The 25372-nt window shown below is 32.7% G+C and overlaps 5 non-coding genes across 5 annotated transcripts; all 5 read right to left on the reverse strand.

Annotated features, from left to right (window-relative positions):
• Nucleotides 1–1456: 1456 nt before the first annotated feature.
• On the reverse strand, nt 1457–1538 carry TRNAL-AAG (transfer RNA leucine (anticodon AAG)). Its single transcript has one exon. It is a non-coding gene; the product is annotated as a tRNA-Leu (tRNA).
• Nucleotides 1539–7112: 5574 nt separating this feature from the next.
• TRNAL-AAG (transfer RNA leucine (anticodon AAG)) lies at nt 7113–7194 on the reverse strand. The gene has a single exon. It is a non-coding gene; the product is annotated as a tRNA-Leu (tRNA).
• A 2745-nt stretch (nt 7195–9939) lies between these two features.
• TRNAL-AAG (transfer RNA leucine (anticodon AAG)) lies at nt 9940–10021 on the reverse strand. Its single transcript has one exon. It is a non-coding gene; the product is annotated as a tRNA-Leu (tRNA).
• A 2746-nt stretch (nt 10022–12767) lies between these two features.
• TRNAL-AAG (transfer RNA leucine (anticodon AAG)) lies at nt 12768–12849 on the reverse strand. The gene has a single exon. It is a non-coding gene; the product is annotated as a tRNA-Leu (tRNA).
• A 5574-nt stretch (nt 12850–18423) lies between these two features.
• On the reverse strand, nt 18424–18505 carry TRNAL-AAG (transfer RNA leucine (anticodon AAG)). The gene has a single exon. It is a non-coding gene; the product is annotated as a tRNA-Leu (tRNA).
• Between the last annotated feature and the right edge of the window lie 6867 nt (nt 18506–25372).

Genomic DNA, 25372 nt, shown 5'->3' on the forward strand with positions numbered 1-25372 from the left:
TCAATAACTGGCCTACTCTTTGTATAATAAATATGGCAGCAGAGGGATTTGAACCCATGCCTCCGAAGAGACTGGAGCCTTAATCCAGCGCCTTAGACTGCTCGGCCATGCTACCATATGTGCTTATCATTAGGATAGCTCACAGATCTAGAACATCAAAATTAAAGGGATTTTTGTTTTAAAGTATTAATTGAAAAGATGTCAGCAAAGGTTAAAAGAAAGTTCATTATTAAACATAAAATCGATGAGAAATTCATATTTTTTATTGAATTGCATTTTGTTTATTTTCATTGAAATAACAAAAGAAATTGAGATGCATGAAGTTGTAAAATATTAGTTCTGATAGGGCACATAATTAATTCATGCAAAATTAAAATTTTAATATCTTTACTGTTAGCAGATATCATTATTTTAAAGGTTTGAGAAGACTGTTGCAACTATGATGAATGGTTTAGAACTCGTTGACTAATGCAGGATACTATCACCATCCTTTTTCAGTTGGTTAATATCTGATCAATCATGAATTGATGATAAATTGTTTTGAACTACTGCATGTGACAGCTTAAGGTGTGCTTCCACCAACCAAATTTAGCTTCTTTTATACCTTATCTACTTTAGGAAACCACTTTGATATAAGTCACTGGATCTTCTCCTTTTCAGTTGGTTAATATCTGATCAATCATCAGTTGATGATAAATTGTTTTAAACTACTGCATGTGACAGCTTAAGATGTGCTTCCACCAACCAAATTTAGCTTCTTTTATACCTTATCTACTTGAGGAAACCACTTTGGTAAATATCACTGGATCTTCTCCTTGGAGAATAAATATGGCAGCAGTGGGATTTGATTCCAGTGGCTTGAATAGCTCTGTCATCCTACAACCTGCTGTACACTTTAAAATATTTTAGCTCTCATATCTGGAATGTCATTCAAAACTTTACCCAAAGTCAGGAAAAGCTGAGATAAAATGCAAAAGAAGCCAGGTACATTTAACAAGTAATGATTATATTTGACTTCAAATTTCCTTCATTTAGCGCAACTGATGTATCCAAACAACTTTGAAGTATTATTCAAATGCCTAAAATAGACAGCTGTGAGATTAAAATCCAGAGTGATAGGAAAGTTAGAGAAATCGGAATATAAATCCATCAATTTATACCAATGAGTCACGTTGCCAACATTTCCATCTCTAATTGTATGATAAGACAACTCAGTAATTAAATATTAGTTATGATATTACTTCTAATTACTTCATGCCAACTTAATTTTGGCTCATCTTGACTGTTAGCAGATAACATTTTTAAAACATTTGGGAAGTCTCTTGTAACAATGATGAACTGTTGAGTAGCTAGAGGAATCTTCCACCAACAAATTTCAGCTGGGTAATATCCTATCTAATGGAAAAAAAGAATCACTTTGACATCAATAACTGGCCTACTCTTTGTATAATAAATATGGCAGCAGTGGGATTTGAACCCACGTCTCCAAAAAGACTGGAGCCTTAATCCAGCGCCTTAGACCCCTTGGCCATGCTACCACATGTGCATATCATTAGGATAGCTCACAGATCTAGAACATCAAAATTGAAGGGTTTTTTGTTTTAAAGTATTAATTGAAAAGATATCAGCAAAGGTTAAAAGAAAGTTCATTATTAAACATAAAATCGATGAGAAATTCATATTTTTTATTGAATTGCATTTTGTTTATTTTCATTGAAATAACAAAAGAAATTGAGATGCATGAAGTAGTAAAATATTAGTTCTGATAGGGCACATAATTACTTCATGCAAAATTAAAATTTGAATATCTTTACTGTTAGCAGATATCATTATTTTAAATGTTTGAGAAGACTGTTGCAACTATGATGAACTGTTTAGAACTCGGTGACTAATGCAGGATACTATCACCATCCTTTTTAGTTGGTTAATATCTGATCAATCATGAATTGATGATAAATTGTTTTGAACTACTGCATGTGACAGCTTAAGGTGTGCTTCCACTAACCAAATGTAGCTTCTTTCATACCTTATATACTTTAGGAAACCACTTTGATATAAGTCACTGGATCTTCTCCTTTTCAGTTGGTTAATATCTGATCAATCATCAGTTGATGATAAATTGTTTTAAACTACTGCATGTGACAGCTTAAGGTGTGCTTCCACCAACCAAATTTAGCTTCTTTTATACCTTATCTACTTGAGGAAACCACTTTGGTAAATATCACTGGATCTTCTCCTTGGAGAATAAATATGGCAGCAGTGGGATTTGATTCCAGTGGCTTGAATAGCTCTGTCATCCTACAACCTGCTGTACACTTTAAAATATTTTAGCTCTCATATCTGGAATGTCATTCAAAACTTTACCCAAAGTCAGGAAAAGCTGAGATAAAATGCAAAAGAAGCCAGGTACATTTAACAAGTAATGATTATATTTGACTTCAAATTTCCTTCATTTAGCGCAACTGATGTATCCAAACAACTTTGAAGTATTATTCAAATGCCTAAAATAGACAGCTGTGAGATTAAAATCCAGAGTGATAGGAAAGTTAGAGAAATCGGAATATAAATCCATCAATTTATACCAATGAGTCACGTTGCCAACATTTCCATCTCTAATTGTATGATAAGACAACTCAGTAATTAAATATTAGTTATGATATTACTTCTAATGACTTCATGCCAACTTAATTTTGGCTCATCTTGACTGTTAGTAGATAACATTTTTAAAACATTTGGGAAGTCTCTTGTAACAATGATGAACTGTTGAGTAGCTAGAGGAATCTTCCACCAACAAATTTTTCTAATGGAAAAAAAGAATCACTTTGCCATCAATAACTGGCCTACTCTTTGTATAATAAATATGGCAGCAGAGGGATTTGAACCCATGCCTCCGAAGAGACTGGAGCTTTAATCCAGCGCCTTAGACTGCTCGGCCATGCTACCATATGTGCTTATCATTAGGATAGCTCACAGATCTAGAACATCAAAATTAAAGGGATTTTTGTTTTAAAGTATTAATTGAAAAGATGTCAGCAAAGGTTAAAAGAAAGTTCATTATTAAACATAAAATCGATGAGAAATTCATATTTTTTATTGAATTGCATTTTGTTTATTTTCATTGAAATAACAAAAGAAATTGAGATGCATGAAGTAGTAAAATATTAGTTCTGATAGGGCACATAATTAATTCATGCAAAATTAAAATTTTAATATCTTTACTGTTAGCAGATATCATTATTTTAAAGGTTTGAGAAGACTGTTGCAACTATGATGAATGGTTTAGAACTCGTTGACTAATGCAGGATACTATCACCATCCTTTTTCAGTTGGTTAATATCTGATCAATCATGAATTGATGATAAATTGTTTTGAACTACTGCATGTGACAGCTTAAGGTGTGCTTCCACCAACCAAATTTAGCTTCTTTTATACCTTATCTACTTTAGGAAACCACTTTGATATAAGTCACTGGATCTTCTCCTTTTCAGTTGGTTAATATCTGATCAATCATGAATTGATGATAAATTGTTTTAAACTACTGCATGTGACAGCTTAAGGTGTGCTTCCACCAACCAAATTTAGCTTCTTTTATACCTTATCTACTTTAGGAAACCACTTTGATATATATCACTGGATCTTCTCCTTGGAGAATAAATATGGCAGCAGTGGGATTTAATTCCAACGGCTTGAATAGCTCTGTCATCCTACAACCTGCTGTACACTTTAAAATATTTTAGCTCTCATATCTGGAATGTCATTCAAAACTTTACCCAAAGTCAGGAAAAGCTGAGATAAAATGCAAAAGAAGCCAGGTACATTTAACAAGTAATGATTATATTTGACTTCAAATTTCCTTCATTTAGCGCAACTGATGTATCCAAACAACTTTGAAGTATTATTCAAATGCCTAAAATAGACAGCTGTGAGATTAAAATCCAGAGTGATAGAAAAGTTAGAGAAATCAGAATATAAATCCATCAATTTATACCAATGAGTCACGTTGCCAACATTTCCATCTCTAATTGTATGATAGGACAACTCAGTAATTAAATATTAGTTATGATATTACTTCTAATTACTTCATGCCAACTTAATTTTGGCTCATCTTGACTGTTAGCAGATAACATTTTTAAAACATTTGGGAAGTCTCTTGTAACAATGATGAACTGTTGAGTAGCTAGAGGAATCTTCCACCAACAAATTTCAGCTGGGTAATATCCTATCTAATGGAAAAAAAGAATCACTTTGACATCAATAACTGGCCTACTCTTTGTATAATAAATATGGCAGCAGTGGGATTTGAACCCACGTCTCCAAAAAGACTGGAGCCTTAATCCAGCGCCTTAGTCCCCTTGGCCATGCTACCACATGTGCATATCATTAGGATAGCTCACAGATCTAGAACATCAAAATTGAAGGGTTTTTTGTTTTAAAGTATTAATTGAAAAGATATCAGCAAAGGTTAAAAGAAAGTTCATTATTAAACATAAAATCGATGAGAAATTCATATTTTTTATTGAATTGCATTTTGTTTATTTTCATTGAAATAACAAAAGAAATTGAGATGCATGAAGTAGTAAAATATTAGTTCTGATAGGGCACATAATTACTTCATGCAAAATTAAAATTTGAATATCTTTACTGTTAGCAGATATCATTATTTTAAATGTTTGAGAAGACTGTTGCAACTATGATGAACTGTTTAGAACTCGGTGACTAATGCAGGATACTATCACCATCCTTTTTAGTTGGTTAATATCTGATCAATCATGAATTGATGATAAATTGTTTTGAACTACTGCATGTGACAGCTTAAGGTGTGCTTCCACTAACCAAATGTAGCTTCTTTCATACCTTATATACTTTAGGAAACCACTTTGATATAAGTCACTGGATCTTCTCCTTTTCAGTTGGTTAATATCTGATCAATCATCAGTTGATGATAAATTGTTTTAAACTACTGCATGTGACAGCTTAAGGTGTGCTTCCACCAACCAAATTTAGCTTCTTTTATACCTTATCTACTTGAGGAAACCACTTTGGTAAATATCACTGGATCTTCTCCTTGGAGAATAAATATGGCAGCAGTGGGATTTGATTCCAGTGGCTTGAATAGCTCTGTCATCCTACAACCTGCTGTACACTTTAAAATATTTTAGCTCTCATATCTGGAATGTCATTCAAAACTTTACCCAAAGTCAGGAAAAGCTGAGATAAAATGCAAAAGAAGCCAGGTACATTTAACAAGTAATGATTATATTTGACTTCAAATTTCCTTCATTTAGCGCAACTGATGTATCCAAACAACTTTGAAGTATTATTCAAATGCCTAAAATAGACAGCTGTGAGATTAAAATCCAGAGTGATAGGAAAGTTAGAGAAATCGGAATATAAATCCATCAATTTATACCAATGAGTCACGTTGCCAACATTTCCATCTCTAATTGTATGATAAGACAACTCAGTAATTAAATATTAGTTATGATATTACTTCTAATTACTTCATGCCAACTTAATTTTGGCTCATCTTGACTGTTAGTAGATAACATTTTTAAAACATTTGGGAAGTCTCTTGTAACAATGATGAACTGTTGAGTAGCTAGAGGAATCTTCCACCAACAAATTTTTCTAATGGAAAAAAAGAATCACTTTGCCATCAATAACTGGCCTACTCTTTGTATAATAAATATGGCAGCAGAGGGATTTGAACCCATGCCTCCGAAGAGACTGGAGCCTTAATCCAGCGCCTTAGACTGCTCGGCCATGCTACCATATGTGCTTATCATTAGGATAGCTCACAGATCTAGAACATCAAAATTAAAGGGATTTTTGTTTTAAAGTATTAATTGAAAAGATGTCAGCAAAGGTTAAAAGAAAGTTCATTATTAAACATAAAATCGATGAGAAATTCATATTTTTTATTGAATTGCATTTTGTTTATTTTCATTGAAATAACAAAAGAAATTGAGATGCATGAAGTTGTAAAATATTAGTTCTGATAGGGCACATAATTAATTCATGCAAAATTAAAATTTTAATATCTTTACTGTTAGCAGATATCATTATTTTAAAGGTTTGAGAAGACTGTTGCAACTATGATGAATGGTTTAGAACTCGTTGACTAATGCAGGATACTATCACCATCCTTTTTCAGTTGGTTAATATCTGATCAATCATGAATTGATGATAAATTGTTTTGAACTACTGCATGTGACAGCTTAAGGTGTGCTTCCACCAACCAAATTTAGCTTCTTTTATACCTTATCTACTTTAGGAAACCACTTTGATATAAGTCACTGGATCTTCTCCTTTTCAGTTGGTTAATATCTGATGAATCATCAGTTGATGATAAATTGTTTTAAACTACTGCATGTGACAGCTTAAGGTGTGCTTCCACCAACCAAATTTAGCTTCTTTTATACCTTATCTACTTTAGGAAACCACTTTGATATATATCACTGGATCTTCTCCTTGGAGAATAAATATGGCAGCAGTGGGATTTAATTCCAACGGCTTGAATAGCTCTGTCATCCTACAACCTGCTGTAAACTTTAAAATATTTTAGCTCTCATATCTGGAATGTCATTCAAAACTTTACCCAAAGTCAGGAAAAGCTGAGATAAAATGCAAAAGAAGCCAGGTACATTTAACAAGTAATGATTATATTTGACTTCAAATTTCCTTCATTTAGCGCAACTGATGTATCCAAACAACTTTGAAGTATTATTCAAATGCCTAAAATAGACAGCTGTGAGATTAAAATCCAGAGTGATAGAAAAGTTAGAGAAATCAGAATATAAATCCATCAATTTATACCAATGAGTCTCGTTGCCAACATTTCCATCTCTAATTGTATGATAAGACAACTCAGTAATTAAATATTAGTTATGATATTACTTCTAATTACTTCATGCCAACTTAATTTTGGCTCATCTTGACTGTTAGCAGATAACATTTTTAAAACATTTGGGAAGTCTCTTGTAACAATGATGAACTGTTGAGTAGCTAGAGGAATCTTCCACCAACAAATTTCAGCTGGGTAATATCCTATCTAATGGAAAAAAAGAATCACTTTGACATCAATAACTGGCCTACTCTTTGTATAATAAATATGGCAGCAGTGGGATTTGAACCCACGTCTCCAAAAAGACTGGAGCCTTAATCCAGCGCCTTAGACCCCTTGGCCATGCTACCACATGTGCATATCATTAGGATAGCTCACAGATCTAGAACATCAAAATTGAAGGGTTTTTTGTTTTAAAGTATTAATTGAAAAGATATCAGCAAAGGTTAAAAGAAAGTTCATTATTAAACATAAAATCGATGAGAAATTCATATTTTTTATTGAATTGCATTTTGTTTATTTTCATTGAAATAACAAAAGAAATTGAGATGCATGAAGTAGTAAAATATTAGTTCTGATAGGGCACATAATTACTTCATGCAAAATTAAAATTTGAATATCTTTACTGTTAGCAGATATCATTATTTTAAATGTTTGAGAAGACTGTTGCAACTATGATGAACTGTTTAGAACTCGGTGACTAATGCAGGATACTATCACCATCCTTTTTAGTTGGTTAATATCTGATCAATCATGAATTGATGATAAATTGTTTTGAACTACTGCATGTGACAGCTTAAGGTGTGCTTCCACTAACCAAATGTAGCTTCTTTCATACCTTATATACTTTAGGAAACCACTTTGATATAAGTCACTGGATCTTCTCCTTTTCAGTTGGTTAATATCTGATCAATCATCAGTTGATGATAAATTGTTTTAAACTACTGCATGTGACAGCTTAAGGTGTGCTTCCACCAACCAAATTTAGCTTCTTTTATACCTTATCTACTTGAGGAAACCACTTTGGTAAATATCACTGGATCTTCTCCTTGGAGAATAAATATGGCAGCAGTGGGATTTGATTCCAGTGGCTTGAATAGCTCTGTCATCCTACAACCTGCTGTACACTTTAAAATATTTTAGCTCTCATATCTGGAATGTCATTCAAAACTTTACCCAAAGTCAGGAAAAGCTGAGATAAAATGCAAAAGAAGCCAGGTACATTTAACAAGTAATGATTATATTTGACTTCAAATTTCCTTCATTTAGCGCAACTGATGTATCCAAACAACTTTGAAGTATTATTCAAATGCCTAAAATAGACAGCTGTGAGATTAAAATCCAGAGTGATAGGAAAGTTAGAGAAATCGGAATATAAATCCATCAATTTATACCAATGAGTCACGTTGCCAACATTTCCATCTCTAATTGTATGATAAGACAACTCAGTAATTAAATATTAGTTATGATATTACTTCTAATTACTTCATGCCAACTTAATTTTGGCTCATCTTGACTGTTAGTAGATAACATTTTTAAAACATTTGGGAAGTCTCTTGTAACAATGATGAACTGTTGAGTAGCTAGAGGAATCTTCCACCAACAAATTTTTCTAATGGAAAAAAAGAATCACTTTGCCATCAATAACTGGCCTACTCTTTGTATAATAAATATGGCAGCAGAGGGATTTGAACCCATGCCTCCGAAGAGACTGGAGCCTTAATCCAGCGCCTTAGACTGCTCGGCCATGCTACCATATGTGCTTATCATTAGGATAGCTCACAGATCTAGAACATCAAAATTAAAGGGATTTTTGTTTTAAAGTATTAATTGAAAAGATGTCAGCAAAGGTTAAAAGAAAGTTCATTATTAAACATAAAATCGATGAGAAATTCATATTTTTTATTGAATTGCATTTTGTTTATTTTCATTGAAATAACAAAAGAAATTGAGATGCATGAAGTTGTAAAATATTAGTTCTGATAGGGCACATAATTAATTCATGCAAAATTAAAATTTTAATATCTTACTGTTAGCAGATATCATTATTTTAAAGGTTTGAGAAGACTGTTGCAACTATGATGAATGGTTTAGAACTCGTTGACTAATGCAGGATACTATCACCATCCTTTTTCAGTTGGTTAATATCTGATCAATCATGAATTGATGATAAATTGTTTTGAACTACTGCATGTGACAGCTTAAGGTGTGCTTCCACCAACCAAATTTAGCTTCTTTTATACCTTATCTACTTTAGGAAACCACTTTGATATAAGTCACTGGATCTTCTCCTTTTCAGTTGGTTAATATCTGATGAATCATCAGTTGATGATAAATTGTTTTAAACTACTGCATGTGACAGCTTAAGGTGTGCTTCCACCAACCAAATTTAGCTTCTTTTATACCTTATCTACTTTAGGAAACCACTTTGATATATATCACTGGATCTTCTCCTTGGAGAATAAATATGGCAGCAGTGGGATTTAATTCCAACGGCTTGAATAGCTCTGTCATCCTACAACCTGCTGTAAACTTTAAAATATTTTAGCTCTCATATCTGGAATGTCATTCAAAACTTTACCCAAAGTCAGGAAAAGCTGAGATAAAATGCAAAAGAAGCCAGGTACATTTAACAAGTAATGATTATATTTGACTTCAAATTTCCTTCATTTAGCGCAACTGATGTATCCAAACAACTTTGAAGTATTATTCAAATGCCTAAAATAGACAGCTGTGAGATTAAAATCCAGAGTGATAGAAAAGTTAGAGAAATCAGAATATAAATCCATCAATTTATACCAATGAGTCTCGTTGCCAACATTTCCATCTCTAATTGTATGATAAGACAACTCAGTAATTAAATATTAGTTATGATATTACTTCTAATTACTTCATGCCAACTTAATTTTGGCTCATCTTGACTGTTAGCAGATAACATTTTTAAAACATTTGGGAAGTCTCTTGTAACAATGATGAACTGTTGAGTAGCTAGAGGAATCTTCCACCAACAAATTTCAGCTGGGTAATATCCTATCTAATGGAAAAAAAGAATCACTTTGACATCAATAACTGGCCTACTCTTTGTATAATAAATATGGCAGCAGTGGGATTTGAACCCACGTCTCCAAAAAGACTGGAGCCTTAATCCAGCGCCTTAGACCCCTTGGCCATGCTACCACATGTGCATATCATTAGGATAGCTCACAGATCTAGAACATCAAAATTGAAGGGTTTTTTGTTTTAAAGTATTAATTGAAAAGATATCAGCAAAGGTTAAAAGAAAGTTCATTATTAAACATAAAATCGATGAGAAATTCATATTTTTTATTGAATTGCATTTTGTTTATTTTCATTGAAATAACAAAAGAAATTGAGATGCATGAAGTAGTAAAATATTAGTTCTGATAGGGCACATAATTACTTCATGCAAAATTAAAATTTGAATATCTTTACTGTTAGCAGATATCATTATTTTAAATGTTTGAGAAGACTGTTGCAACTATGATGAACTGTTTAGAACTCGGTGACTAATGCAGGATACTATCACCATCCTTTTTAGTTGGTTAATATCTGATCAATCATGAATTGATGATAAATTGTTTTGAACTACTGCATGTGACAGCTTAAGGTGTGCTTCCACTAACCAAATGTAGCTTCTTTCATACCTTATATACTTTAGGAAACCACTTTGATATAAGTCACTGGATCTTCTCCTTTTCAGTTGGTTAATATCTGATCAATCATCAGTTGATGATAAATTGTTTTAAACTACTGCATGTGACAGCTTAAGGTGTGCTTCCACCAACCAAATTTAGCTTCTTTTATACCTTATCTACTTGAGGAAACCACTTTGGTAAATATCACTGGATCTTCTCCTTGGAGAATAAATATGGCAGCAGTGGGATTTGATTCCAGTGGCTTGAATAGCTCTGTCATCCTACAACCTGCTGTACACTTTAAAATATTTTAGCTCTCATATCTGGAATGTCATTCAAAACTTTACCCAAAGTCAGGAAAAGCTGAGATAAAATGCAAAAGAAGCCAGGTACATTTAACAAGTAATGATTATATTTGACTTCAAATTTCCTTCATTTAGCGCAACTGATGTATCCAAACAACTTTGAAGTATTATTCAAATGCCTAAAATAGACAGCTGTGAGATTAAAATCCAGAGTGATAGGAAAGTTAGAGAAATCGGAATATAAATCCATCAATTTATACCAATGAGTCACGTTGCCAACATTTCCATCTCTAATTGTATGATAAGACAACTCAGTAATTAAATATTAGTTATGATATTACTTCTAATTACTTCATGCCAACTTAATTTTGGCTCATCTTGACTGTTAGTAGATAACATTTTTAAAACATTTGGGAAGTCTCTTGTAACAATGATGAACTGTTGAGTAGCTAGAGGAATCTTCCACCAACAAATTTTTCTAATGGAAAAAAAGAATCACTTTGCCATCAATAACTGGCCTACTCTTTGTATAATAAATATGGCAGCAGAGGGATTTGAACCCATGCCTCCGAAGAGACTGGAGCCTTAATCCAGCGCCTTAGACTGCTCGGCCATGCTACCATATGTGCTTATCATTAGGATAGCTCACAGATCTAGAACATCAAAATTAAAGGGATTTTTGTTTTAAAGTATTAATTGAAAAGATGTCAGCAAAGGTTAAAAGAAAGTTCATTATTAAACATAAAATCGATGAGAAATTCATATTTTTTATTGAATTGCATTTTGTTTATTTTCATTGAAATAACAAAAGAAATTGAGATGCATGAAGTTGTAAAATATTAGTTCTGATAGGGCACATAATTAATTCATGCAAAATTAAAATTTTAATATCTTTACTGTTAGCAGATATCATTATTTTAAAGGTTTGAGAAGACTGTTGCAACTATGATGAATGGTTTAGAACTCGTTGACTAATGCAGGATACTATCACCATCCTTTTTCAGTTGGTTAATATCTGATCAATCATGAATTGATGATAAATTGTTTTGAACTACTGCATGTGACAGCTTAAGGTGTGCTTCCACCAACCAAATTTAGCTTCTTTTATACCTTATCTACTTTAGGAAACCACTTTGATATAAGTCACTGGATCTTCTCCTTTTCAGTTGGTTAATATCTGATCAATCATCAGTTGATGATAAATTGTTTTAAACTACTGCATGTGACAGCTTAAGGTGTGCTTCCACCAACCAAATTTAGCTTCTTTTATACCTTATCTACTTTAGGAAACCACTTTGATATATATCACTGGATCTTCTCCTTGGAGAATAAATATGGCAGCAGTGGGATTTGATTCCAACGGCTTGAATAGCTCTGTCATCCTACAACCTGCTGTACACTTTAAAATATTTTAGCTCTCATATCTGGAATGTCATTCAAAACTTTACCCAAAGTCAGGAAAAGCTGAGATAAAATGCAAAAGAAGCCAGGTACATTTAACAAGTAATGATTATATTTGACTTCAAATTTCCTTCATTTAGCGCAACTGATGTATCCAAACAACTTTGAAGTATTATTCAAATGCCTAAAATAGACAGCTGTGAGATTAAAATCCAGAGTGATAGAAAAGTTAGAGAAATCAGAATATAAATCCATCAATTTATACCAATGAGTCACGTTGCCAACATTTCCATCTCTAATTGTATGATAAGACAACTCAGTAATTAAATATCAGTTATGATATTACTTCTAATTACTTCATGCCAACTTAATTTTGGCTCATCTTGACTGTTAGCAGATAACATTTTTAAAACATTTGGGAAGTCTCTTGTAACAATGATGAACTGTTGAGTAGCTAGAGGAATCTTCCACCAACAAATTTCAGCTGGGTAATATCCTATCTAATGGAAAAAAAGAATCACTTTGACATCAATAACTGGCCTACTCTTTGTATAATAAATATGGCAGCAGTGGGATTTGAACCCACGTCTCCAAAAAGACTGGAGCCTTAATCCAGCGCCTTAGACCCCTTGGCCATGCTACCACATGTGCATATCATTAGGATAGCTCACAGATCTAGAACATCAAAATTGAAGGGTTTTTTGTTTTAAAGTATTAATTGAAAAGATATCAGCAAAGGTTAAAAGAAAGTTCATTATTAAACATAAAATCGATGAGAAATTCATATTTTTTATTGAATTGCATTTTGTTTATTTTCATTGAAATAACAAAAGAAATTGAGATGCATGAAGTAGTAAAATATTAGTTCTGATAGGGCACATAATTACTTCATGCAAAATTAAAATTTGAATATCTTTACTGTTAGCAGATATCATTATTTTAAATGTTTGAGAAGACTGTTGCAACTATGATGAACTGTTTAGAACTCGGTGACTAATGCAGGATACTATCACCATCCTTTTTAGTTGGTTAATATCTGATCAATCATGAATTGATGATAAATTGTTTTGAACTACTGCATGTGACAGCTTAAGGTGTGCTTCCACTAACCAAATGTAGCTTCTTTCATACCTTATATACTTTAGGAAACCACTTTGATATAAGTCACTGGATCTTCTCCTTTTCAGTTGGTTAATATCTGATCAATCATCAGTTGATGATAAATTGTTTTAAACTACTGCATGTGACAGCTTAAGGTGTGCTTCCACCAACCAAATTTAGCTTCTTTTATACCTTATCTACTTGAGGAAACCACTTTGGTAAATATCACTGGATCTTCTCCTTGGAGAATAAATATGGCAGCAGTGGGATTTGATTCCAGTGGCTTGAATAGCTCTGTCATCCTACAACCTGCTGTACACTTTAAAATATTTTAGCTCTCATATCTGGAATGTCATTCAAAACTTTACCCAAAGTCAGGAAAAGCTGAGATAAAATGCAAAAGAAGCCAGGTACATTTAACAAGTAATGATTATATTTGACTTCAAATTTCCTTCATTTAGCGCAACTGATGTATCCAAACAACTTTGAAGTATTATTCAAATGCCTAAAATAGACAGCTGTGAGATTAAAATCCAGAGTGATAGGAAAGTTAGAGAAATCGGAATATAAATCCATCAATTTATACCAATGAGTCACGTTGCCAACATTTCCATCTCTAATTGTATGATAAGACAACTCAGTAATTAAATATTAGTTATGATATTACTTCTAATTACTTCATGCCAACTTAATTTTGGCTCATCTTGACTGTTAGTAGATAACATTTTTAAAACATTTGGGAAGTCTCTTGTAACAATGATGAACTGTTGAGTAGCTAGAGGAATCTTCCACCAACAAATTTTTCTAATGGAAAAAAAGAATCACTTTGCCATCAATAACTGGCCTACTCTTTGTATAATAAATATGGCAGCAGAGGGATTTGAACCCATGCCTCCGAAGAGACTGGAGCTTTAATCCAGCGCCTTAGACTGCTCGGCCATGCTACCATATGTGCTTAGCATTAGGATAGCTCACAGATCTAGAACATCAAAATTAAAGGGATTTTTGTTTTAAAGTATTAATTGAAAAGATGTCAGCAAAGGTTAAAAGAAAGTTCATTATTAAACATAAAATCGATGAGAAATTCATATTTTTTATTGAATTGCATTTTGTTTATTTTCATTGAAATAACAAAAGAAATTGAGATGCATGAAGTAGTAAAATATTAGTTCTGATAGGGCACATAATTAATTCATGCAAAATTAAAATTTTTATATCTTTACTGTTAGCAGATATCATTATTTTAAAGGTTTGAGAAGACTGTTGCAACTATGATGAATGGTTTAGAACTCGTTGACTAATGCAGGATACTATCACCATCCTTTTTCAGTTGGTTAATATCTGATCAATCATGAATTGATGATAAATTGTTTTGAACTACTGCATGTGACAGCTTAAGGTGTGCTTCCACCAACCAAATTTAGCTTCTTTTATACCTTATCTACTTTAGGAAACCACTTTGATATAAGTCACTGGATCTTCTCCTTTTCAGTTGGTTAATATCTGATCAATCATGAATTGATGATAAATTGTTTTAAACTACTGCATGTGACAGCTTAAGGTGTGCTTCCACCAACCAAATTTAGCTTCTTTTATACCTTATCTACTTTAGGAAACCACTTTGATATATATCACTGGATCTTCTCCTTGGAGAATAAATATGGCAGCAGTGGGATTTAATTCCAATGGCTTGAATAGCTCTGTCATCCTACAACCTGCTGTACACTTTAAAATATTTTAGCTCTCATATCTGGAATGTCATTCAAAACTTTACCCAAAGTCAGGAAAAGCTGAGATAAAATGCAAAAGAAGCCAGGTACATTTAACAAGTAATGATTATATTTGACTTCAAATTTCCTTCATTTAGCGCAACTGATGTATCCAAACAACTTTGAAGTATTATTCAAATGCCTAAAATAGACAGCTGTGAGATTAAAATCCAGAGTGATAGAAAAGTTAGAGAAATCAGAATATAAATCCATCAATTTATACCAATGAGTCACGTTGCCAACATTTCCATCTCTAATTGTATGATAGGACAACTCAGTAATTAAATATTAGTTATGATATTACTTCTAATTACTTCATGCCAACTTAATTTTGGCTCATCTTGACTGTTAGCAGATAACATTTTTAAAACATTTGGGAAGTCTCTTGTAACAATGATGAACTGTTGAGTAGCTAGAGGAATCTTCCACCAACAAATTTCAGCTGGGTAATATCCTATCTAATGGAAAAAAAGAATCACTTTGACATCAATAACTGGCCTACTCTTTGTATAATAAATATGGCAGCAGTGGGATTTGAACCCACGTCTCCAAAAAGACTGGAGCCTTAATCCAGCGCCTTAGTCCCCTTGGCCATGCTACCACATGTGCATATCATTAGGATAGCTCACAGATCTAGAACATCAAAATTGAAGGGTTTTTTGTTTTAAAGTATTAATTGAAAAGATATCAGCAAAGGTTAAAAGAAAGTTCATTATTAAACATAAAATCGATGAGAAATTCATATTTTTTATTGAATTGCATTTTGTTTATTTTCATTGAAATAACAAAAGAAATTGAGATGCATGAAGTAGTAAAATATTAGTTCTGATAGGACACATAATTACTTCATGCAAAATTAAAATTTGAATATCTTTACTGTTAGCAGATATCATTATTTTAAATGTTTGAGAAGACTGTTGCAACTATGATGAACTGTTTAGAACTCGGTGACTAATGCAGGATACTATCACCATCCTTTTTAGTTGGTTAATATCTGATCAATCATGAATTGATGATAAATTGTTTTGAACTACTGCATGTGACAGCTTAAGGTGTGCTTCCACTAACCAAATGTAGCTTCTTTCATACCTTATATACTTTAGGAAACCACTTTGATATAAGTCACTGGATCTTCTCCTTTTCAGTTGGTTAATATCTGATCAATCATCAGTTGATGATAAATTGTTTTAAACTACTGCATGTGACAGCTTAAGGTGTGCTTCCACCAACCAAATTTAGCTTCTTTTATACCTTATCTACTTGAGGAAACCACTTTGGTAAATATCACTGGATCTTCTCCTTGGAGAATAAATATGGCAGCAGTGGGATTTGATTCCAGTGGCTTGAATAGCTCTGTCATCCTACAACCTGCTGTACACTTTAAAATATTTTAGCTCTCATATCTGGAATGTCATTCAAAACTTTACCCAAAGTCAGGAAAAGCTGAGATAAAATGCAAAAGAAGCCAGGTACATTTAACAAGTAATGATTATATTTGACTTCAAATTTCCTTCATTTAGCGCAACTGATGTATCCAAACAACTTTGAAGTATTATTCAAATGCCTAAAATAGACAGCTGTGAGATTAAAATCCAGAGTGATAGGAAAGTTAGAGAAATCGGAATATAAATCCATCAATTTATACCAATGAGTCACGTTGCCAACATTTCCATCTCTAATTGTATGATAAGACAACTCAGTAATTAAATATTAGTTATGATATTACTTCTAATTACTTCATGCCAACTTAATTTTGGCTCATCTTGACTGTTAGTAGATAACATTTTTAAAACATTTGGGAAGTCTCTTGTAACAATGATGAACTGTTGAGTAGCTAGAGGAATCTTCCACCAACAAATTTTTCTAATGGAAAAAAAGAATCACTTTGCCATCAATAACTGGCCTACTCTTTGTATAATAAATATGGCAGCAGAGGGATTTGAACCCATGCCTCCGAAGAGACTGGAGCCTTAATCCAGCGCCTTAGACTGCTCGGCCATGCTACCATATGTGCTTATCATTAGGATAGCTCACAGATCTAGAACATCAAAATTAAAGGGATTTTTGTTTTAAAGTATTAATTGAAAAGATGTCAGCAAAGGTTAAAAGAAAGTTCATTATTAAACATAAAATCGATGAGAAATTCATATTTTTTATTGAATTGCATTTTGTTTATTTTCATTGAAATAACAAAAGAAATTGAGATGCATGAAGTTGTAAAATATTAGTTCTGATAGGGCACATAATTAATTCATGCAAAATTAAAATTTTAATATCTTTACTGTTAGCAGATATCATTATTTTAAAGGTTTGAGAAGACTGTTGCAACTATGATGAATGGTTTAGAACTCGTTGACTAATGCAGGATACTATCACCATCCTTTTTCAGTTGGTTAATATCTGATCAATCATGAATTGATGATAAATTGTTTTGAACTACTGCATGTGACAGCTTAAGGTGTGCTTCCACCAACCAAATTTAGCTTCTTTTATACCTTATCTACTTTAGGAAACCACTTTGATATAAGTCACTGGATCTTCTCCTTTTCAGTTGGTTAATATCTGATCAATCATCAGTTGATGATAAATTGTTTTAAACTACTGCATGTGACAGCTTAAGATGTGCTTCCACCAACCAAATTTAGCTTCTTTTATACCTTATCTACTTGAGGAAACCACTTTGGTAAATATCACTGGATCTTCTCCTTGGAGAATAAATATGGCAGCAGTGGGATTTGATTCCAGTGGCTTGAATAGCTCTGTCATCCTACAACCTGCTGTACACTTTAAAATATTTTAGCTCTCATATCTGGAATGTCATTCAAAACTTTACCCAAAGTCAGGAAAAGCTGAGATAAAATGCAAAAGAAGCCAGGTACATTTAACAAGTAATGATTATATTTGACTTCAAATTTCCTTCATTTAGCGCAACTGATGTATCCAAACAACTTTGAAGTATTATTCAAATGCCTAAAATAGACAGCTGTGAGATTAAAATCCAGAGTGATAGGAAAGTTAGAGAAATCGGAATATAAATCCATCAATTTATACCAATGAGTCACGTTGCCAACATTTCCATCTCTAATTGTATGATAAGACAACTCAGTAATTAAATATTAGTTATGATATTACTTCTAATTACTTCATGCCAACTTAATTTTGGCTCATCTTGACTGTTAGCAGATAACATTTTTAAAACATTTGGGAAGTCTCTTGTAACAATGATGAACTGTTGAGTAGCTAGAGGAATCTTCCACCAACAAATTTCAGCTGGGTAATATCCTATCTAATGGAAAAAAAGAATCACTTTGACATCAATAACTGGCCTACTCTTTGTATAATAAATATGGCAGCAGTGGGATTTGAACCCACGTCTCCAAAAAGACTGGAGCCTTAATCCAGCGCCTTAGACCCCTTGGCCATGCTACCACATGTGCATATCATTAGGATAGCTCACAGATCTAGAACATCAAAATTGAAGGGTTTTTTGTTTTAAAGTATTAATTGAAAAGATATCAGCAAAGGTTAAAAGAAAGTTCATTATTAAACATAAAATCGATGAGAAATTCATATTTTTTATTGAATTGCATTTTGTTTATTTTCATTGAAATAACAAAAGAAATTGAGATGCATGAAGTAGTAAAATATTAGTTCTGATAGGGCACATAATTACTTCATGCAAAATTAAAATTTGAATATCTTTACTGTTAGCAGATATCATTATTTTAAATGTTTGAGAAGACTGTTGCAACTATGATGAACTGTTTAGAACTCGGTGACTAATGCAGGATACTATCACCATCCTTTTTAGTTGGTTAATATCTGATCAATCATGAATTGATGATAAATTGTTTTGAACTACTGCATGTGACAGCTTAAGGTGTGCTTCCACTAACCAAATGTAGCTTCTTTCATACCTTATATACTTTAGGAAACCACTTTGATATAAGTCACTGGATCTTCTCCTTTTCAGTTGGTTAATATCTGATCAATCATCAGTTGATGATAAATTGTTTTAAACTACTGCATGTGACAGCTTAAGGTGTGCTTCCACCAACCAAATTTAGCTTCTTTTATACCTTATCTACTTGAGGAAACCACTTTGGTAAATATCACTGGATCTTCTCCTTGGAGAATAAATATGGCAGCAGTGGGATTTGATTCCAGTGGCTTGAATAGCTCTGTCATCCTACAACCTGCTGTACACTTTAAAATATTTTAGCTCTCATATCTGGAATGTCATTCAAAACTTTACCCAAAGTCAGGAAAAGCTGAGATAAAATGCAAAAGAAGCCAGGTACATTTAACAAGTAATGATTATATTTGACTTCAAATTTCCTTCATTTAGCGCAACTGATGTATCCAAACAACTTTGAAGTATTATTCAAATGCCTAAAATAGACAGCTGTGAGATTAAAATCCAGAGTGATAGGAAAGTTAGAGAAATCGGAATATAAATCCATCAATTTATACCAATGAGTCACGTTGCCAACATTTCCATCTCTAATTGTATGATAAGACAACTCAGTAATTAAATATTAGTTATGATATTACTTCTAATGACTTCATGCCAACTTAATTTTGGCTCATCTTGACTGTTAGTAGATAACATTTTTAAAACATTTGGGAAGTCTCTTGTAACAATGATGAACTGTTGAGTAGCTAGAGGAATCTTCCACCAACAAATTTTTCTAATGGAAAAAAAGAATCACTTTGCCATCAATAACTGGCCTACTCTTTGTATAATAAATATGGCAGCAGAGGGATTTGAACCCATGCCTCCGAAGAGACTGGAGCTTTAATCCAGCGCCTTAGACTGCTCGGCCATGCTACCATATGTGCTTATCATTAGGATAGCTCACAGATCTAGAACATCAAAATTAAAGGGATTTTTGTTTTAAAGTATTAATTGAAAAGATGTCAGCAAAGGTTAAAAGAAAGTTCATTATTAAACATAAAATCGATGAGAAATTCATATTTTTTATTGAATTGCATTTTGTTTATTTTCATTGAAATAACAAAAGAAATTGAGATGCATGAAGTAGTAAAATATTAGTTCTGATAGGGCACATAATTAATTCATGCAAAATTAAAATTTTAATATCTTTACTGTTAGCAGATATCATTATTTTAAAGGTTTGAGAAGACTGTTGCAACTATGATGAATGGTTTAGAACTCGTTGACTAATGCAGGATACTATCACCATCCTTTTTCAGTTGGTTAATATCTGATCAATCATGAATTGATGATAAATTGTTTTGAACTACTGCATGTGACAGCTTAAGGTGTGCTTCCACCAACCAAATTTAGCTTCTTTTATACCTTATCTACTTTAGGAAACCACTTTGATATAAGTCACTGGATCTTCTCCTTTTCAGTTGGTTAATATCTGATCAATCATGAATTGATGATAAATTGTTTTAAACTACTGCATGTGACAGCTTAAGGTGTGCTTCCACCAACCAAATTTAGCTTCTTTTATACCTTATCTACTTTAGGAAACCACTTTGATATATATCACTGGATCTTCTCCTTGGAGAATAAATATGGCAGCAGTGGGATTTAATTCCAACGGCTTGAATAGCTCTGTCATCCTACAACCTGCTGTACACTTTAAAATATTTTAGCTCTCATATCTGGAATGTCATTCAAAACTTTACCCAAAGTCAGGAAAAGCTGAGATAAAATGCAAAAGAAGCCAGGTACATTTAACAAGTAATGATTATATTTGACTTCAAATTTCCTTCATTTAGCGCAACTGATGTATCCAAACAACTTTGAAGTATTATTCAAATGCCTAAAATAGACAGCTGTGAGATTAAAATCCAGAGTGATAGAAAAGTTAGAGAAATCAGAATATAAATCCATCAATTTATACCAATGAGTCACGTTGCCAACATTTCCATCTCTAATTGTATGATAGGACAACTCAGTAATTAAATATTAGTTATGATATTACTTCTAATTACTTCATGCCAACTTAATTTTGGCTCATCTTGACTGTTAGCAGATAACATTTTTAAAACATTTGGGAAGTCTCTTGTAACAATGATGAACTGTTGAGTAGCTAGAGGAATCTTCCACCAACAAATTTCAGCTGGGTAATATCCTATCTAATGGAAAAAAAGAATCACTTTGACATCAATAACTGGCCTACTCTTTGTATAATAAATATGGCAGCAGTGGGATTTGAACCCACGTCTCCAAAAAGACTGGAGCCTTAATCCAGCGCCTTAGTCCCCTTGGCCATGCTACCACATGTGCATATCATTAGGATAGCTCACAGATCTAGAACATCAAAATTGAAGGGTTTTTTGTTTTAAAGTATTAATTGAAAAGATATCAGCAAAGGTTAAAAGAAAGTTCATTATTAAACATAAAATCGATGAGAAATTCATATTTTTTATTGAATTGCATTTTGTTTATTTTCATTGAAATAACAAAAGAAATTGAGATGCATGAAGTAGTAAAATATTAGTTCTGATAGGGCACATAATTACTTCATGCAAAATTAAAATTTGAATATCTTTACTGTTAGCAGATATCATTATTTTAAATGTTTGAGAAGACTGTTGCAACTATGATGAACTGTTTAGAACTCGGTGACTAATGCAGGATACTATCACCATCCTTTTTAGTTGGTTAATATCTGATCAATCATGAATTGATGATAAATTGTTTTGAACTACTGCATGTGACAGCTTAAGGTGTGCTTCCACTAACCAAATGTAGCTTCTTTCATACCTTATATACTTTAGGAAACCACTTTGATATAAGTCACTGGATCTTCTCCTTTTCAGTTGGTTAATATCTGATCAATCATCAGTTGATGATAAATTGTTTTAAACTACTGCATGTGACAGCTTAAGGTGTGCTTCCACCAACCAAATTTAGCTTCTTTTATACCTTATCTACTTGAGGAAACCACTTTGGTAAATATCACTGGATCTTCTCCTTGGAGAATAAATATGGCAGCAGTGGGATTTGATTCCAGTGGCTTGAATAGCTCTGTCATCCTACAACCTGCTGTACACTTTAAAATATTTTAGCTCTCATATCTGGAATGTCATTCAAAACTTTACCCAAAGTCAGGAAAAGCTGAGATAAAATGCAAAAGAAGCCAGGTACATTTAACAAGTAATGATTATATTTGACTTCAAATTTCCTTCATTTAGCGCAACTGATGTATCCAAACAACTTTGAAGTATTATTCAAATGCCTAAAATAGACAGCTGTGAGATTAAAATCCAGAGTGATAGGAAAGTTAGAGAAATCGGAATATAAATCCATCAATTTATACCAATGAGTCACGTTGCCAACATTTCCATCTCTAATTGTATGATAAGACAACTCAGTAATTAAATATTAGTTATGATATTACTTCTAATTACTTCATGCCAACTTAATTTTGGCTCATCTTGACTGTTAGTAGATAACATTTTTAAAACATTTGGGAAGTCTCTTGTAACAATGATGAACTGTTGAGTAGCTAGAGGAATCTTCCACCAACAAATTTTTCTAATGGAAAAAAAGAATCACTTTGCCATCAATAACTGGCCTACTCTTTGTATAATAAATATGGCAGCAGAGGGATTTGAACCCATGCCTCCGAAGAGACTGGAGCCTTAATCCAGCGCCTTAGACTGCTCGGCCATGCTACCATATGTGCTTATCATTAGGATAGCTCACAGATCTAGAACATCAAAATTAAAGGGATTTTTGTTTTAAAGTATTAATTGAAAAGATGTCAGCAAAGGTTAAAAGAAAGTTCATTATTAAACATAAAATCGATGAGAAATTCATATTTTTTATTGAATTGCATTTTGTTTATTTTCATTGAAATAACAAAAGAAATTGAGATGCATGAAGTTGTAAAATATTAGTTCTGATAGGGCACATAATTAATTCATGCAAAATTAAAATTTTAATATCTTTACTGTTAGCAGATATCATTATTTTAAAGGTTTGAGAAGACTGTTGCAACTATGATGAATGGTTTAGAACTCGTTGACTAATGCAGGATACTATCACCATCCTTTTTCAGTTGGTTAATATCTGATCAATCATGAATTGATGATAAATTGTTTTGAACTACTGCATGTGACAGCTTAAGGTGTGCTTCCAACAACCAAATTTAGCTTCTTTTATACCTTATCTACTTTAGGAAACCACTTTGATATAAGTCACTGGATCTTCTCCTTTTCAGTTGGTTAATATCTGATCAATCATCAGTTGATGATAAATTGTTTTAAACTACTGCATGTGACAGCTTAAGGTGTGCTTCCACCAACCAAATTTAGCTTCTTTTATACCTTATCTACTTTAGGAAACCACTTTGATATATATCACTGGATCTTCTCCTTGGAGAATAAATATGGCAGCAGTGGGATTTAATTCCAACGGCTTGAATAGCTCTGTCATCCTACAACCTGCTGTACACTTTAAAATATTTTAGCTCTCATATCTGGAATGTCATTCAAAACTTTACCCAAAGTCAGGAAAAGCTGAGATAAAATGCAAAAGAAGCCAGGTACATTTAACAAGTAATGATTATATTTGACTTCAAATTTCCTTCATTTAGCGCAACTGATGTATCCAAACAACTTTGAAGTATTATTCAAATGCCTAAAATAGACAGCTGTGAGATTAAAATCCAGAGTGATAGAAAAGTTAGAGAAATCAGAATATAAATCCATCAATTTATACCAATGAGTCACGTTGCCAACATTTCCATCTCTAATTGTATGATAAGACAACTCAGTAATTAAATATTAGTTATGATATTACTTCTAATTACTTCATGCCAACTTAATTTTGGCTCATCTTGACTGTTAGCAGATAACATTTTTAAAACATTTGGGAAGTCTCTTGTAACAATGATGAACTGTTGAGTAGCTAGAGGAATCTTCCACCAACAAATTTCAGCTGGGTAATATCCTATCTAATGGAAAAAAAGAATCACTTTGACATCAATAACTGGCCTACTCTTTGTATAATAAATATGGCAGCAGTGGGATTTGAACCCACGTCTCCAAAAAGACTGGAGCCTTAATCAAGCGCCTTAGACCCCTTGGCCATGCTACCACATGTGCATATCATTAGGATAGCTCACAGATCTAGAACATCACAATTGAAGGGTTTTTTGTTTTACAGTATTAATTGAAAAGATATCAGCAAAGGTTAAAAGAAAGTTCATTATTAAACATAAAATCGATGAGAAATTCATATTTTTTATTGAATTGCATTTTGTTTATTTTCATTGAAATAACAAAAGAAATTGAGATGCATGAAGTCGTAAAATATTAGTTCTGATAGGGCACATAATTACTTCATGCAAAATTAAAATTTGAATATCTTTACTGTTAGCAGATATCATTATTTTAAATGTTTGAGAAGACTGTTGCAACTATGATGAACTGTTTAGAACTCGGTGACTAATGCAGGATACTATCACCATCCTTTTTAGTTGGTTAATATCTGTTCAATCATGAATTGATGATAAATTGTTTTGAACTACTGCATGTGACAGCTTAAGGTGTGCTTCCACTAACCAAATGTAGCTTCTTTCATACCTTATATACTTTAGGAAACCACTTTGATATAAGTCACTGGATCTTCTCCTTTTCAGTTGGTTAATATCTGATCAATCATCAGTTGATGATAAATTGTTTTAAACTACTGCATGTGACAGCTTAAGGTGTGCTTCCACCAACCAAATTTAGCTTCTTTTATACCTTATCTACTTGAGGAAACCACTTTGGTAAATATCACTGGATCTTCTCCTTGGAGAATAAATATGGCAGCAGTGGGATTTGATTCCAGTGGCTTGAATAGCTCTGTCATCCTACAACCTGCTGTACACTTTAAAATATTTTAGCTCTCATATCTGGAATGTCATTCAAAACTTTACCCAAAGTCAGGAAAAGCTGAGATAAAATGCAAAAGAAGCCAGGTACATTTAACAAGTAATGATTATATTTGACTTCAAATTTCCTTCATTTAGCGCAACTGATGTATCCAAACAACTTTGAAGTATTATTCAAATGCCTAAAATAGACAGCTGTGAGATTAAAATCCAGAGTGATAGGAAAGTTAGAGAAATCGGAATATAAATCCATCAATTTATACCAATAAGTCACGTTGCCAACATTTCCATCTCTAATTGTATGATAAGACAACTCAGTAATTAAATATTAGTTATGATATTACTTCTAATTACTTCATGCCAACTTAATTTTGGCTCATCTTGACTGTTAGTAGATAACATTTTTAAAACATTTGGGAAGTCTCTTGTA

The sequence above is a fragment of the Taudactylus pleione genome, unplaced genomic scaffold (genome assembly GCF_031769625.1).
Source record: "Taudactylus pleione unplaced genomic scaffold, aTauple2 ptg000016l, whole genome shotgun sequence".
Lineage (NCBI taxonomy): Eukaryota > Metazoa > Chordata > Amphibia > Anura > Myobatrachidae > Taudactylus > Taudactylus pleione.